Below are 15,756 nucleotides of genomic sequence, written 5' to 3'. Positions count from 1 at the left end.
TTATTATTATTATTATTATTATTGTGTGTGTGTGTGTGCGGACACACACACACACACAGAGTATACCTAGGCATTCATGTAGAGGGCAGAGGACAACCTTTAAGTGTCTGTTTTCTCCTTACACTCTGGGTTCCAGGGATCTAACTCTGGTCACCAGGCTTACACAGCAGCCATCCCCACTGTGGCCCCAGAGCTGTTCAGTATTCAATTAACAACTTTAAAATGTTACTGAAGACCTCCATGGTTGACCAACTGACAGGCGGCTGTAGATTCATAGCCAGGATCAAAAAGAAATCACATGTAAGAAGCGAATGTATGTGTATATAAGTGGATATAAATGCTTTCTTGTATTGATCCCTCAAGAATTATTGCTTGGCAGAAAGCGTGTGCAGCTCCTGCACCTCACTACTGATAGACGCCACCTAGTGGCGAGAAGCAACAGCGGCTCACAGATCAGTCCAACTTAATAGTGCATTGTTACTGCTCACTTTGTAAAAACAAAGTGAAAGACAGACACTGCCCACCGGAGCAGTCTGCTCAGCAGGAATACACTCAGAGGACGGAGGTGTGACCCTGGAGTCTGCTTGATGTGAAACAGGAGAAGCAGTCCCGTTGCCTTTCTGCAGTGTGCTCATGGGCTGTCTGTCTCTCAGCCACCAACTTCTTGCCCAGCCCCATGTTGGGTAGAAATGGTGAACCCGGCTCCTGCCCTGTTTTCTGTACTCAAAGGCCTCATCCACCTCCACCTTCAGGGCCTTATCATCTATTCTAGCTATTTAGATGAGAAATGGAATTTTAAGATATCATTTATGCATCTAGCTGCACGGGTACATAAGATGTTACTTATGTAGTGACACACACTTCCAAGATAGACTCAGTCCTCTGAGCCCAGTATCTGGAAGCTTCTAAACCATCTGCTAATGAGACTCAGAGTTGGGGCGGTGGTGAAGACCCTTCTGGGTTGACAAGTGGCTTCTGCTCCTCCTTCCCTCCTCCTTATACAGAGGCAATGAGACTCAAAACAACTTTGAGGACAGTTGGCCTCCTTGTTTGGTTGAAGGCCTGGCCTAAGGACACTGGAGTAGGAATTGTAAGTAACTTTGGCCAAGAGTTTAAATCATCAGAAAAGAAATCATCCACCATCCTGGAAGTCTGAGAGGTCCATGGTATTTGGCACACAGACCAACATCTTGGACTTCTCATCTGTGAAACACACTTAAGGTCAGGAAAAACTTTGCTGAAAGGTACCTGTCGATAACGGGTTTTTGTTTGTTTGTTTTGTTTTGTTTTTGTTTTTTTTTTACAGAATCTCAAGTAGTAGCCCAGGCATGCCCACAACTAACTATGTAGTCCAGGCTGGCCTAGAGTCTGTAGCAATCTTCCTGCCTCAGTTTCCCAAGTGCCAGGATTACAGGTGTGGGCCATCGTTCCCAACTGTTCCTTAAATTTGGTCACTCTACTCAAATAGTCTTTTCAGGTCTCTGTGGAGATCTATGCTAATTTAGGTTCACAGTGACATTTTAAATATGACAGCTTTTCACAGCTTAAATCTGCTCCCTGCAGAAATCCAGCTATGTTTCCTTTTCCTGAGGGCAGCTGCCTCCTTACTTAAAGAAGATAGTCTTCTGTTGTTCCCAGAGTGGCCTGGGCATAGCAGGTTTCCATGTGTGCTACAGAGCTGAGGTTTTTAGCAGGTGGCATTCTTGGACTCCTGGGACATGCATTGTGTCATACAATGGCAATTAGCACAGGGTCCCATAATACACCATTCTCTTGGTTTCCACTTCAAGGGAATACAGGGCTTGTTTTGGTCAGGACTAGTGGCATATCACATGCATGTGCATGTGAATGAGAGAGAGAGAAAGAGAGAGAGAGAGAGAGAGAGAGAGAGAGAGAGAGAGAGAGAGAGAGAGAGAGAGAGAGACTGTATACTTGTAGATATCAGAAGACAACTTTGTGGAGTCAGTTCTCTCCTTCCACTTTGACATGGGTTCTGGGGATCAAATTAGGTCATCAGTCCCCTGTACCAAGGGCTTTACCCACTGATCCATTTCTCCAGCCACTGAAGCTACTTCTTAAAACCTTGTAGCAGCCGGAGAGGTGACTGGGTAGTTAAGAGCACTGGCTGCTCTTTCAGAGGTCTTTACTTCAGTTTCCAGCACCCATGTGACAGCTCGCAGCTATCTATAACCATAGGCCATGGGATCTGCTGCCCTCTTCTGGTGTGTAAATGCCCAGGCAGCTAGAGCACCCAAAAACACCAAAGACATAAACAGATATAAATAGATACATTTTTGCCAGGCATGGTGATGAATGCAGAACTTGGGAGGCAGAGACAGACAGATCTTTGTGAACAAGGGCCAGTGTGGTCTACATAGAAGCTTTAGAACAGCTACAACTGCACAGAGATACCTAGTTTCCAAACACATTTAGCTTTAGAACAGCCACAACTGCACAGAGATACCTAGTTTCAATACAACAATGACAACAAAAAAGCAACCAACAAACCAACCAACCAAACCAAAACCAAAACCAAAACCCAAATGTTGCAGGGCCTGGCATTTGCTACTTTACTTACAAGGCCACACCCTGTTGTGAGAGGCTTCTACTGCGGTACACAGGGGAACATGTAAGACAAAGGCCAACCACAAGCAAACAGGACTAACAGAGGAAGACGGCATCCTTGTGTGCATTACATAAGCAGAGACGCTGTGGCAGGCCAGAGGGCACGGCTGCTTCCCAGGCAGGCCCTGTGCCACCTCTTATTGGCACTGTCTCTTTATCTCCTCCTGTTTTAATTTTTTCCTTTTTTTTTTCCTGGAGCTGATGGTGGAACTCTGAGCTTTACACAGTTAGGCAAGTGCAGTTCAGCCAAGCTACACCACGGGCTCTCCTTCCTTTCCCAGCTGACAGCTCTGGCAAGGCCTTTGCTGCCCTCCCCAAAGTTGTTCTGCAGACACCAGCTCTCCTTGTGGGCGCCAGAGCACCTCTCTGCTCTCAAACTGTTCCTTGTCCTGAAGCCTCCTATGGTGGCCACCAGCCCTTTGGGTCTATCATCAGACACTGAACTATGCACAAAACCAATACCCGTTTGTTCCAGATTATGACTGTTGGTTTGGAATAAAAGAAAGGCTATAAGAGGAAGGTTTTAGTAGAAAGGGAAAGGAGGAAATAAGGGTGAGGCTCCATATCTTCACTAAGTTAGCCATTGGATTTTACTGCCCTGCCAGTATCCTTGTAGGTCAAATCTTGTGGCTCGTTAAGAAAATTAAACTGGCTTTACTGTGCTAAAAGGTAAACAGATACAAGTAGCAGGCAGGATGGCTGGCCAGCTCAACTCCTTGGATCGGCTGGCACGGCTTTGAACTCTTAAGAGTGATGTAGGAATTACTTCATCAGAAGTTTAAAAAAAGTGTAGAAGAATTGGAGAGCAAGGGTTCCTAGAGCCTGCTTCCTTAAGAATTCCCAAGGTAATGAGGTCTTTGAAGGGCAGGGAGGGAGACTTGGGGGACAGTGACAGGAGATGATGAACCTAGGATATAGCTCACACTACCTTTCATTTGCTTGAGAGATCGCTTGCAGTCATGCATGTTCACTGCGTGAATGCAATGCCCAGAGAGGCCAGAAGAGGGCGTCTGATCCCCTGGAACCGGAGTTACAGATGGTTGTGAGCTGCCACGGGGAGCCTGGTACAGCAGCCAGATCCTTGGCAAAAGCAAGGAGTGCTCTTAACTGCCGAGGAATCTGGCTCACACTGGCTTTTAGACAAGCTCAGTTGAATACTACATGGTTGGTATTTTTCTCTGAAACTTCAGCAATCTCCTTATCCTCGCCAAAAGAGGCATTTTATATTCGTTTTCTGTCAGACACCCGAGCCCATAGCCATGCCCTGCCTTCCTCTCTGGTGCTGTATCCCAGTCTCTGCCTGGGTTTAACCTGCACCCCCCACCCCACCCCCTACCACCACCACTAACAGAGCAGGGGCTGATAAAAGGGCTTCCCAGGAAGCACAAGCAGCACGGGTCGTTTATCCCGTGTTTGTGGAATGCATACACAATTTCGCAAACACTAGGTATAGGGAGACCATCCAGAAAGACCTCAAAACCTGGAAATCTCAGGAGCTTAGTAATGTCATATCCGGGTTGCCGGCATGTTTTACCAGGCCCATTCCTACGCGTGGTTCCGGTATTATAAAATGATACATAAGAGATTGGACAATGTGCACCCGGAGAAATACCGCTTGGGTGGGGGCCCACTGTTTAAACTTCACCAGGGTGTGTGCGCGTAGTAGGAAGCACTGCGAAGGGGAAGGAGAGATAACATTATTAACATTTATCTCTTCCAGGGAGGAGTTCAAAGTCCCAAACAAACCGGATCAGGACTCTGGGGACGCAAGGTGAAGCCGGCTCGGAAAATCCTGCCACTGGCTCTGGCCTTATTTACTGCTCCTCCCGCCTGTGCCGGTGCAGGTCAGAACAGAGTCCATCGCAGGTCTTCTGCAGCGGGCCGCAGGTGAGGCTCCCGGCGGGGATATACAGGGAACACCGAGAGCAGGCGTGGACTGGCTCCGGGCACAGGTTCCCCGGCCCGCGCAACTGTGGCTTGCACTTTTGCGTCAAGCGCGTCCCCCAGGCTTCACCAGGCTTGGCGACTCTCAGGGGTCCGGATATGGTGCAAGCATTGTAGGGCTGAGAGTCCACACCCGAAGAGCATCAGTCGCTCCGAGGGAGCCCCGGGTTGAGAGCACTCCGAAGTCGGTCGCCTGCCCCTGTAAGCTCAGGGCTCGCGCTCACTGCGACCGGGAGAACCGCTCCCCCAAGGACGCTCGCGCGCGCCCGACGGCGAGGGGCGAGTCTGGCCAGGAGGCGCGCCAGTGGGCGTGGGCGGAGCGCCGGGGGCGGGGCTTGTCCGACTGGCCAATGGGCGTGGGCGGAGCTCTAGGGGCGGGGACGTCCGGGCACCGGCCAATGAAAGGGGGCGGCGCGCTCGGGGTGGGGCCTGTCGGGGCACCGGCCAATGGGCGGGGGCGGAGCGCGTGGGGGCGGTGCCGGGGCGGGCGGCGGCGGCGGGAGCCGGCTGCAGACGGAGCCGGGCGGCCGAGGACGCAGCGCGGCGCCTGGCGACAGCTCGAGCCGCGGGCGCAGCGGCCGCGCGGGGAGCGCGCCCATGGGTAGCGCGGGACGGCGGCGGGCGGCGAGGCCCTGGCTTCTGCGCGCCGGCCCTGGCGGGGCCCAGAGGACCGCCGCTCCGAGGTGCGTGCCCGGGGGAGGGGTGCGGGGTGCGTCCGATGGCGCGGTGCGCAGGGCGCGGGGACCGGACCTGCCGGGCTGCGCGCAACTTGCGGGCCGCTCCCCCGGGGCTCCCGCTCCTTTGTACGCGCGGGCTCGCGTCTCCGCGGGTGAGGACCGCGGTCCGGGAGCGACCGGCAGCGCCGGCACGTTCATTTGAGCCTGGTCGCAGTATCCCGAGGAATCAATTTCGGCTCGTCTCCCCGAGAGCGAGAGCCGAGGACAACTTGGCGTCACCCCTCGGGGAGACGTTTGTCGTCATTAACCGGCTTCGGCTACATTAATTCAGCCCCGGCCAACGTCAGAGCGGGCGAACGGACAGCAAGTGCGCCCTCAGGAATTGGGGCTCGGCGATACCTGATTTTGTTCAAAACAGGTCTTAGGCGCTTTGGATCCTGCTCAGAGTTGACTCGGTCTGCGCAAGGGTGGCTGGCTCTAAGAAAGAAGGCCAAGCAGCGATGTGGGAAAGGGCAGAGTGAAAAACACCCCGAAACCCAAGTCACCCGCAGAAAACGGGGCGTCTTGGTTATTCTCATTGGTTTTCCCAGTAACTTCAAAATAGTCCCAGAAATGTTCCTTTTGTCTGCGGTTTCACTTCTAAACTTTAACACTAGATGGCTTTCTTATGACGGGCATTTAATCCGCTGCCCGACTGAGTTTCCTGCGTCTGCAGCCTAGGCTGGGATTTATATTTATTTATTTATTTAACGTCTTAACAAATTGGAACGAAAGGAAGAAACTATCCCAAACTGCTGCACTGTTTGAGACATACTACTCAACCCTGTAAGGCTTAAACTGGTTTTTTTTTTTTTTTTTTAATTTTTCCCGAATATGGAAAGTGGGCTTTGGTCTCTAAAGATGAACGTGAGCGAGCTGCATTTTACTCCGCTCTGCATCGCGCGTTGACTTCTTTGGAGGATGTCGAGTTCTCGGTGGGTTTGGTGATTACAGGTCGCATGGATTTCTGCGGGCTGTTAATCGCTGACTGGGGTTAGTTTAGAGGTTTCCGGAACAGGCAGAGATGGGATCTAATATGGGTGTGGGGGGGTGAGGGGTGAGGGGTGAGGGGAACAGTCTATCTTCAATTTTGGGCTTGTGCAGGGCTGTTCATGCCTAAGGGTTGACCAGCGGCGTTTGAGGAAAGATCTGTAGCCCTGTGCGTCTGCCTGAGTCATACTGAAGATTGTGTCACAGACCTCTGCATTTCCTTCTCCCCTGGTGAGAGCTGGTTCGTCTTTTCCCAGCACTGCTCTTTAATGACTAGTACAGTCTAGTCATCAAACTAGCGCCTCTAGTTAACTGATCCAGTGGCCCCAGCAGGTTTTATGTTCTGGGTTAAGTACATTTTTTTGTTTGTTTGTTTTGTTTTTTTGTTTTTTGTTGGTTTTTTTTTTGTTTGTTTGTTTTTTTGTTTTTTGGAGGGGGTCGGGTCTGGGACGTAAACCTAGAGGCTTGGGTGTTTGGTAGACAAGCACCCTACCACTAAGCTACATTCCCAGCCTCGTTTATTGTTATTTCAAAACAGTCAGCCACTTTTTATTATTTTGAAAGAAGTCTCACTAAGCTGCCGAGGCTGACCTCACAGGGTAGCTCAAACAGGCTTTGAACTTGTGGTCCTCCCTGCCTCATGAGTGGCTTGGATGACAGGTGTGCTCTGCCACGCCCCGGTTCTTATTCAGTACTTTTGCTGTACAAGTTAACCTCACAGCTAGCCCGAGTCTTGCCCTGGTAGGCAGACTTATTAGCTAAAGAAATTGGAATTGGCCTTTATAGTTATTTCTTGTGGCTTGCCTGGCTTAAAATATGACATGTTAAATTTGTATGTTCTAAATTAAAGTGTATTCATAAAAAGCTGAAGGGGAAAAAGCCCCAACTGGGTAGATGTCTGGGAAATGTAAGGAAACTGCGAAGACTTTTCCTCAGTACCCACGTGCTACCTATAGATGGGGTGAGGTGAACTTGCATAAGAAGCCCGGTAGACATTTGCTCTGGAGGATGGAGAGAGTGTGACACAGTATCCAGTTAGGATGTGGGGGTGGAGCTTCTGCCTGGGAGTGCAGGCTGAGAGTTGGGCTGAGAATTGCACTGTCTGGCTTGAGTATGTATTTTTTAGAACATGATTTTGTTATTGTAAAACATTAGGCTTTTGTCAAGAGCATTTGCTTTAGTGCTCTGTAACTCCAACTTTTAGCCTCACTAGTGGAATTATCATCTTAGTATGGAATATACATTTGGAAGGTGCAATCTCCCTCCCCCAATCTGATTTTGCCTGGGCTCTTTGATACCTGAGCTTAGTCACCTTTTCAGAGCTTGGGGAATCCTCTTCACCTGACAGAAAAGGGACAGTTGGTTAGACACTTAGATCTATTTCTGAAATTGAGGAGGTGTTAGTACAAATCGTTATTATCTGGTAATTGAAACTGGCTCGCCCATGCTGTGCACAGACCTCACAACTGTGCTTCTGTTTACATGGGTCTGCCCTCACCCTTTGCCCCAGCAGTACTTGTTAACTCCAGCTTTAGGAAACCTCGAATTGATTCTTTAAACTTCTGATCTCTTCGTGGAGGGAGTTTCAGATATGTGTCTTTACAAAGACACAATGAATTTTAAGAAAACTTGGACTATGATTGTTTACTTGAATGAAATGTGAAGTCAAGCCTTGCAGAATACAAAGACCTGAGGCCTAGATTCTCTTCCTGTGTGTACATAGGCATTTCCTTTATGGGTGAGGAGAAGGGGTGAGAACCTTGAGGAGGAGTCATTCTCTAGTTTGCAGGTGAGTTTGGATAAAGTATAGAGCACATTTCCTTTTGACTCCCAAACTATCAGTTTCTTTCTCTCTTTTTTTATTTCATTTTTTATTATTTAGTGTGTGTGTGTGTGTGTGTGTGTGTGTGTGTGTGTCTGTCTGTCTGTCTGTCTGTGTGCATGGCATGGTATATGTGTAGGTCAGAGGGCAACTTATAGAAGTCAATTCTCTCCTTTCATCATGAGGGCTCCTGGGACTGAACTCAGGGTTGGCAGCCAGTGCCTTTACCTACTGAGCCATCTTACCAGTCCCTTTTGTTTCTGTATTGTTTAAAATACATGTATTAGAGCAATAAAAATGTCTCTCTGGCCAGAATGGTTTATACTTCCCGTGATTACGAGTTCTGCTAGATTCCGTGTATTGTAAGTTTGTGTATCGTGAACCTCCTTATATGGATTTATAGTTGCTAGGTTTACCTTTGAAATCGGTGACTCAGGAATTGCTTTTCTCTGTCAATCGCATTTAGCTATGACCTTTTTAAAGGGGTGGTAACCATGCATCTGGAATTCAAATGTCTCCCAACTTCAGGGGTAAATTGGTTTGCTGGTCTCTGACCCTGAGTACAGAGCGACAACAGTGGCTGGGCTCTGCAGCTCAGATCTGCAGCTGTTCTCCTGCCAGAGCCACTGTGGTGTAAGCTGCTCCTGAGACCTGGTTCCTGTGCAGTGTTGGGCAGAAACTGAGTAATGGACAGCAAGTCAGGCTGTGAGCCGAGTATAATTGTCACGCCAGCATCTCTGTTCCAGAAAGGACTTCAGCAAAGCATGAATACCTTCATGTGTACCACTGTATCATTCATCTGCAAAATTTAGAAAACAGAACCAAGTCGTATGTGGTGGTGTACTCTGATGATCCTAGCACTGGGGAGCAGAGGCAGTAAGACCAAAAGTTCAAAGCCATCCTCAGCGAGTAGCCTGGGCTCCATGGGACCCTGGCTCACAAAAAAATCAACATAAAAGCAGACTTTTTTTTTTTTTTTTTTTTTTTTTTTTTTTTTTTCGAGCTGGGGACCCAACCCAGGGCCTTGCGCTTCCTAGGTAAGCGCCTACCACTGAGCTAAATCCCCAGCCCCAAAAGCAGACTTTTAAGGAGGTTAGATTTATGAATTTGACTTTGCTACCCTAACCATATTATTTAAATATTACTTATTAACTATTATCGTGCATTTAATCAAGATAACATAGAACTGGATGTGGTAGCCCTTACTCGTGATCCTAGCACTAAGGAGGCTGAGACACGAGGATTGCTGGAAGTCTGAGGGTAGTCTGGACTACAGAGTTGGGGCCCCATCTCCAAACAACAAAAGAGAAGAAGAAAATAATAGGAGAAAAGATGTGTGTGCGCATGTACATGCGTATGAGTGTGTATGTATGTGTGTGTGAGGGGTGTGTGTGCATGTGTGTGAGAGTATGTATATGTGTGTACATGTGTGTGAATGTGTGCATGTGAGTGTGTATGTAAGTATGTGTGCATGTGTGTGAGGGTGTGTGTACATGTGTGTGAGAGTATGTGTGTGTACATGTGATTATGTATGTGAGTGTGTGTGTGTGTGAGAGACAGAGATTAGCTGGAGAGAACATTTAGCAAAGTGACCTCACATCTCATCTGACCACCCCCACACACCTTTTCCTTTATTTCACAGGACAATGAGGCTGTCACTGGGCAGAAGGTTTAGCGAGCACAGCCTGCTTTCCCCAAGGTTCTCTGGTGCCTAGATCCTACCACATGGTTTCTGACTGCACTGAGAACTGAACCTGTGGCCTTAGCCCAACAAAGCAAGTTAACTGAGCTCATTCCTGATAGTCTCTGGACAACTTCCAAAGGGGGACTTCCTGTAGTCACTCAGCTGGGCCTGTGGAAGTAGGGATCGAACACTATTTTTTGATGGGTTCAGCACTCAAAAGGTTTTAATTTTTATTTGCAATGCTTGAGACTTGAACTCTGGTTTTATACATGCTAGACAGGTGTTCTACCAGTGAGCCATATACCTGACCTGCTTTTTTCTGGTTTTATTTTCAGACTAAGTTGCCCAGGCTGACCTTAAACTCCTTTACTAGCCTAGGCTAGTCTTACCTCAGCTTTTTGAGTAGCTGCACCACCAGGCCTGACATAAGGAAGTTTCTATAGAATATATAGAACACACTTATAGCCTATGCTACCTTGTCATTGTAACTTTACAATGCCTTCAGAACAAATTCTCTAGAGCAGTGGCTCTCAGCCTTCTCTGACACCCTTTAATACAGTTCCTCGTGGTGTGCTAATGCCCAACTGCAAAGTTATTTTTGTGGCTACTTCATAACTGTAATTTTGCTACTGTTAGGAATCAAAAATATCTGATATGTGACTCCAAAGGGGTCACAACCCACAGGTTGTGAACCAGAGCTCTAGAGAGCCATTCATCCCTGCCTCAAAGCTGTCAAAGTGGGGCCCCGTGAGCAGAGTTCCTGGCTGACATTGAGCACACAGAGGAGGAACAGGGTGCTCCGAGGGCCTTGTCCTGCTTGCTTTCTCTGTCTGTGGCTGGCCTGCTGCTGTCTTGGTGAGAGTCCCTTAGTCCAGAACCTGCAACAGTCACTGTTATTAGTTCCTCTGTTTCGGAATTGGTTCTGTTAACACCTTAAAGGAGTGCCGCCTCAGGCTGGGCTGGGTAAACACACTGGCCACCAAGTCTGACTCCTGAGTTTGAACCCCGGACCCACGTGGTGGAAGGAAAGAGCTAACTCCTCAAAGGCATTCTCTGCTTCACGAATGGGACATGCATGCACACCTCCCCTCCTCTAAATAAACATTTAAGGAAAGAAAATGCTGAATGCACCATAGCTGACCCTCTATACTGCTTCCTGCACCCTTGGTGGGATTGATAAATTCCGTGGGCACCCAGTGTGATTCTTAGCCAGAGGGGCTCCCATTTGGGGGGTCCGAGGGATCAAGATCTTATAGCCAAGCACTAGTACATGCTAAGTGCTTGATTTTTGGAACTGGCTGAGTTTCTTTCCCCTTCTCATGGGTTATTATGAAAGACGGCACCTAACTTGCTTTACAAGTTCTGCTGACTGAGTTTTTCTAAGTCAGAAGTGAGTCTGTGCTTTAGTGTGTCCCTAGTTAGACCTGCTTTGCATGTAGTTAGTGATTAGGAAATGTATACTTAATGACTGACTGGCTCTGACGTGTTAGGGGACCTGTGGCTTTCTAAGGACTCAACAGAAAGTGTGGGACCCTTGCTCTTGCCCTCAGATTCACATGGTCCTGTGTCCCTTGCAGTTAGGGAAGAGCCCGTGTTTCCCCGGTCTGGTGCACAGCCAGTTACATTGATTGTTGCTGTAATGAAAGCCGCTTGAGAAGGGGGGGGGGCGTTATTTGGGTTCACAGTGAGCATGGTGGAAAGGCTTAGCAGGGGTGTGAGGCCACTGGTCACATTGTATTTAGTCAGAAAGAGAGCAGGCTGGCATTCAGCCTGCTTTCTTTTTATGTAGTGTGGAAATCCCAGCCACGGGATAGCACTGCTCACATTTAGGGTGAGTGTGAAGACCCACTTCGTTAACACCAAGCTAGAAACTCAGGCGTGCCCAGGGGCTTGTCTCTTGGGTGACAAGAGTCTAGATCTCACTGAGAGCACTAATCATTACAGCTCTCACCCCTTCCTTGTGTGCTGTCCTCCTTCAGTCATACGGGCATCTGGAACCCTGTCCACATGTTTCCCACTTGGCGTGTGCCACCTCCTCTTATTTGTGGTGAAGTCAGAAGTCCTAGGTAGGGGGGTTAGTTAGCTTTCCATGGCTAAGGCTGTGGTTTCTGAGGCATCAGCTGCCGTGGCAGGAGGCATGACCTAGCAGCTCACATCATAGCAGGCAGGAAGCAAAGAGAGGAGGGGGCCCAATGTGGAACAGTCTTCTCCTGTTTCCCTCGTATTCTGTCCTGGCCCTAGTCTGTGGGATGCCGCCACCCATGCCCACGGCAGGTCTTCCCTACCCAGCTAATGCCCTGGGATTGACCTCACAGACTCACCCAAATAAGGCCCTTGCCAGTTAGGTGAGTGAGTGCAGACAGGTGGACACTGTGTGTCCAGTTGCACCTTTGCTGTGGGGTGCTTTGGAGCCAGTGTCTCCTTAGGCCAGCCTGGATTTCACCCTGGTGCCTCAGGGCTGGCATCACAGGGAAGCGGCAGCACAGTAACCACACCTACACTGAGGACCAGAGCAAAGAGCTCGTGTTTGAAGTTGTTCCCACGGAACATGGGCACAGCGCCCTTATGCACGTGGGCTCTTGGGCGTGTAAAACCTTGTGCATACCTGTTGTGCATGTTTTCACAGACCGGGAGGTGTGCAGTGTCTGATGCCCGTGTCACCAGCACAGTTCTGCCTTCTCTGTGCTCCGGGGTGTGTTTTAAATCTGATTCCTGTGGAACCATGGGGTTCGTGTGGTTCCGGAGTAGCTGGACTGTGTCCTTTTTGAGTTGAACGGTCTAACAAGGGGTTTTAGGAATTACAGTTTTGGGCATTCATCTGGTGAAATACTACTGTTTCAAGTGTTTAATGCCTTAATCCAATGAACAATGGCTGTTTTATAGAAGGATCTGCAGGCTCTTTCCACTGTACATCTCTCTGAATGCCTATGTATGTGCATACATATGTATGAATACATGTGTCTGTATGTATACATACATGTTGCTGGGCATCCTGGGTCTTGCCTTTAACCTCAGCACCAAGAGAGGCAGGAACTGGTGAATTTCTGCGAGTTCATGGCCGGCCTAGTCTACACGACACATTTCAGGCCATCCAGGGCTACATAGTAAGACTCTGCCTCAAAACCTAAAATAAAGTGTATGCACACTTGCGCGCACTGTGTCTTAGATCTGCTTATGTGCTTTCTCATGCCAAGATGCCATGGCCATCATAAAATACGAGCAAAAGTGTGAACTTTAAGAAAGATGTTCTTGAGGTGATAGAAGTGTTTTCTCCTACACCACAGCTCCTCATCCTCCCCTGTGGAATGCTCTGCTGGTGGAAACGGGGTTTCCAGGAGCCCAGGCTACTCCACTCTCGATGGGCTCTGTGTTTATCCATTGTATCTGTGTGTATCTGTTGTCTTTCCTGGTGGCCTTTCTCTTGGTCCCTGGAACTACTTGTAGATGCCTTGGTTGGGTGTTGGTGTGGGTGAGGGGCTCAGGTTTATTTTGGCTGCAGAGAAAGCCTCACACCATCACACCTGCCTCCTGCCTCCTGCACAGAATTCAGAGGGATGTGACATGTCACCTGTCCATGCAGATATTCGTCAGAAGCATGTGAAGAGTGAGTGCAGCCTCACAGTTGAATTCTGTGTGACAGGAAGGGACTGGATGGTGGCACACACTGTCCCTAGCTCATCAAGGAGGTGCCGTGTTTCCCTGTTATGTAAAGTGTCCCCATAGGCTCTTGTTTGATTACTTGGCCCCCAGATGCTTTGAGAACCTTTAAGAAATGGGGCCTGAAGTAGGTTACTGGGACCTGGCCTTATGGCTCTAACCATGGTAATAAGCTATTCCAAACCTCTTGAATCCACAGTTCCACAGTACCAAACTGAAAACATGCCACAGAGCACGGAGAAGGCAGCAGTGTGCTGCTGACATGGGCAGGGCCTTCCATCCTCTCGGAAGTCTGTGGCAACCTGCACAGCAGATCACCGGGTGTGTGTAAGGTTTTACATGCCCAACTGCCCTCATTTTCCACAGTTAACAGTTGGCCATCAGTACCAGCCTGAGCTCCTGTTTCCTGAGCCCACAGACATGCAAGCAAGCCATTGCGTGTTCCCACCACCATGATGGACTGTAGCCTCAAACTGGGTCAGAGCATCCTCCCTAAGTTGTTTCTTATCGGGTATTTGGTCATAGGAACAAGTACAGGTAGCAGCATGGCAGCCACAGAAAGGTGGGTCTAGCTAACTGCTGTGCTTCCCCTAAGAAGGCCCTTCTCTTCCTCAGCAGGGTGCAGCTCCAGCCTGCAGCTCTCCTGAGGGGCTGCTGGCCATTTACAGGCACTCGCCTCCTCTGTCTCCTCCCTAGAGCATCTTTATCCTGTGGCAGGGACCTCCCTGCTGTGCTCCCTGGACTTCAGAAGTCTGTGCCACAAGAGTGTTCCTGACCATTGTGGTTAAATGATTGTAGCTGTGGGTTTGATTTTTGTTGAAGTAAGTTATGGATTCTGTTGTGAGTCACCCTGAGCAGCCTTTCTTTCCCAGGTTCACAGGAAGTGGCTGCCACTGAGCTTTGTAGGTGTGGCTGACTGCAGCTGCAGGAGGCAGGAGTTCCTGAAGAGGGTTAGCAGGGCTCTGCCCCACCTGGGAGACTGCTGATGCTACCTCCTTTGAGCTGCTGGGCTGCGGGGCTGCCTTTCCCTTTCCCAGTATCAGTTTGGTCTCCCAGGCTGGGCCCAGCCCTGTGAGGCTGAGGGGAAGGCCAAGTTCTCTTGGAAACCTTGGCTTGGGCTTCTTGATACAGATTCCTGAGGGAAATGAATTCTGAATTTCTAGCACTCTGTTGTCCTTGCCTGATCAACCCTTAAAGCTCCTTCTAGGAATGGTGATGTGTGAGACTTTGGTCTGCAGGTTACAGGCCACACCCCCTGGCTTACTGTCTTTCATTGAAGACAAGCAGAGGCCATTGGAATATCACTAATGACTTAGGTATGAGAAGCACTGTGTAATGCACTGCGTAACTCCAGCGTTTGCTTTTATTTGAGATGCAGCCTCATATAGTCCAGGTCGATCTCGAACTCCTGCAGCCTTCAACCTCCAATCCTCCTGCCGCCACCTCCTGAATGCTGGGGTTACAGACATGCTCCGCTATGCCAGGTCTACGCAGTGCAGTGCAGTGCAGCTGGAGCCCAGGGCTTCCTGCACGTGAGGCGAGCACTGCACCCAGGAGCCACATCCCCTGCCTTCAGCTGCAGTTATAACCTCACAGCAGTCTTCTGTTCATACCCAAAGAGCAGAGGGGCCTGAAGGGTCAGCTGTGGCAGCTAAATAGTAGGGGCATCCAGTTGACTACCAGGTCTTATTTACGGTCCATTCTAAGGCCTTCTCTGTGAATCACAGGTCTGACTTCTGTTTTGAAAGTTCTGATGAGTAGGAATGAAAGAGACTGCTGTGCTTGACATAAAGAAATGAAGTGCTGGGCCAGAACCAAGGCCAATTCCAGACAGCTTTGTGCGAGCCTTCCTGCTCTTCCTCAGTGCATGCATGCGTGCGTGTGTGTGTGTGTGTGTGTGTGTGTGTGTGCGCGCGCGCGCGCGCGCGTATGCCTGAGGAGGCCAGAGGACAGCCTTCCCCAAGTACCAGAGGTCTCCAGGGACTTAACCTGTCACCACAAGCCCTACTCTGGGATCACAAGCACACCGCACTAGGAAGGTTTACTTTATGTGTGCGGGGGTGACAGGGCTCAACTCAGGTCTCATGCTTACGTGACAGTCTCGTTAACAACTGAGCTGCGTCTTCAGCTCCTCCCTGGGAATTCCTCAAGGCCAGTGGGATTTGTTTCCTATTAAAAACGCAGTGGTTTAATGAAAAGTGTGCTCTTCCTGGATCTTGTGCATTTTTAATGTTTCAAACCTGGGTCCCTTGGGTCCAACTGTGGTGCTCTGTCTTGTCCTGAACACTGTAGCTGCCTTACGTCAAGGCAGCTTCTCA

General features: G+C 49.4%; 1 protein-coding gene across 4 annotated transcripts in view; it reads left to right on the top strand.

Annotated features, from left to right (window-relative positions):
* The first annotated feature begins 5,070 nt into the window (after window positions 1–5,070).
* Window positions 5,071–15,756, top strand: part of Sipa1l2 (signal induced proliferation associated 1 like 2) — a 150,988-nt gene continuing 140,302 nt past the window's right edge. For 2 of the 4 annotated variants that reach the window (XM_032888204.1, XM_032888203.1), the window contains exon 1: window positions 5,071–5,252. The gene's annotated coding sequence lies outside the window, so the exon portion shown is untranslated. The remainder of the gene's footprint in view (window positions 5,253–15,756) is intronic. The other 2 variants (XM_032888202.1, XM_032888201.1) reach the window with 2 other exon arrangements.

Source organism: Rattus rattus, chromosome 17 (assembly GCF_011064425.1).
Source record: "Rattus rattus isolate New Zealand chromosome 17, Rrattus_CSIRO_v1, whole genome shotgun sequence".
Lineage (NCBI taxonomy): Eukaryota > Metazoa > Chordata > Mammalia > Rodentia > Muridae > Rattus > Rattus rattus.
The sequence above is the reverse complement of the archived record's forward strand: the minus strand, read 5'-3'. Positions and strand labels throughout refer to the sequence as shown.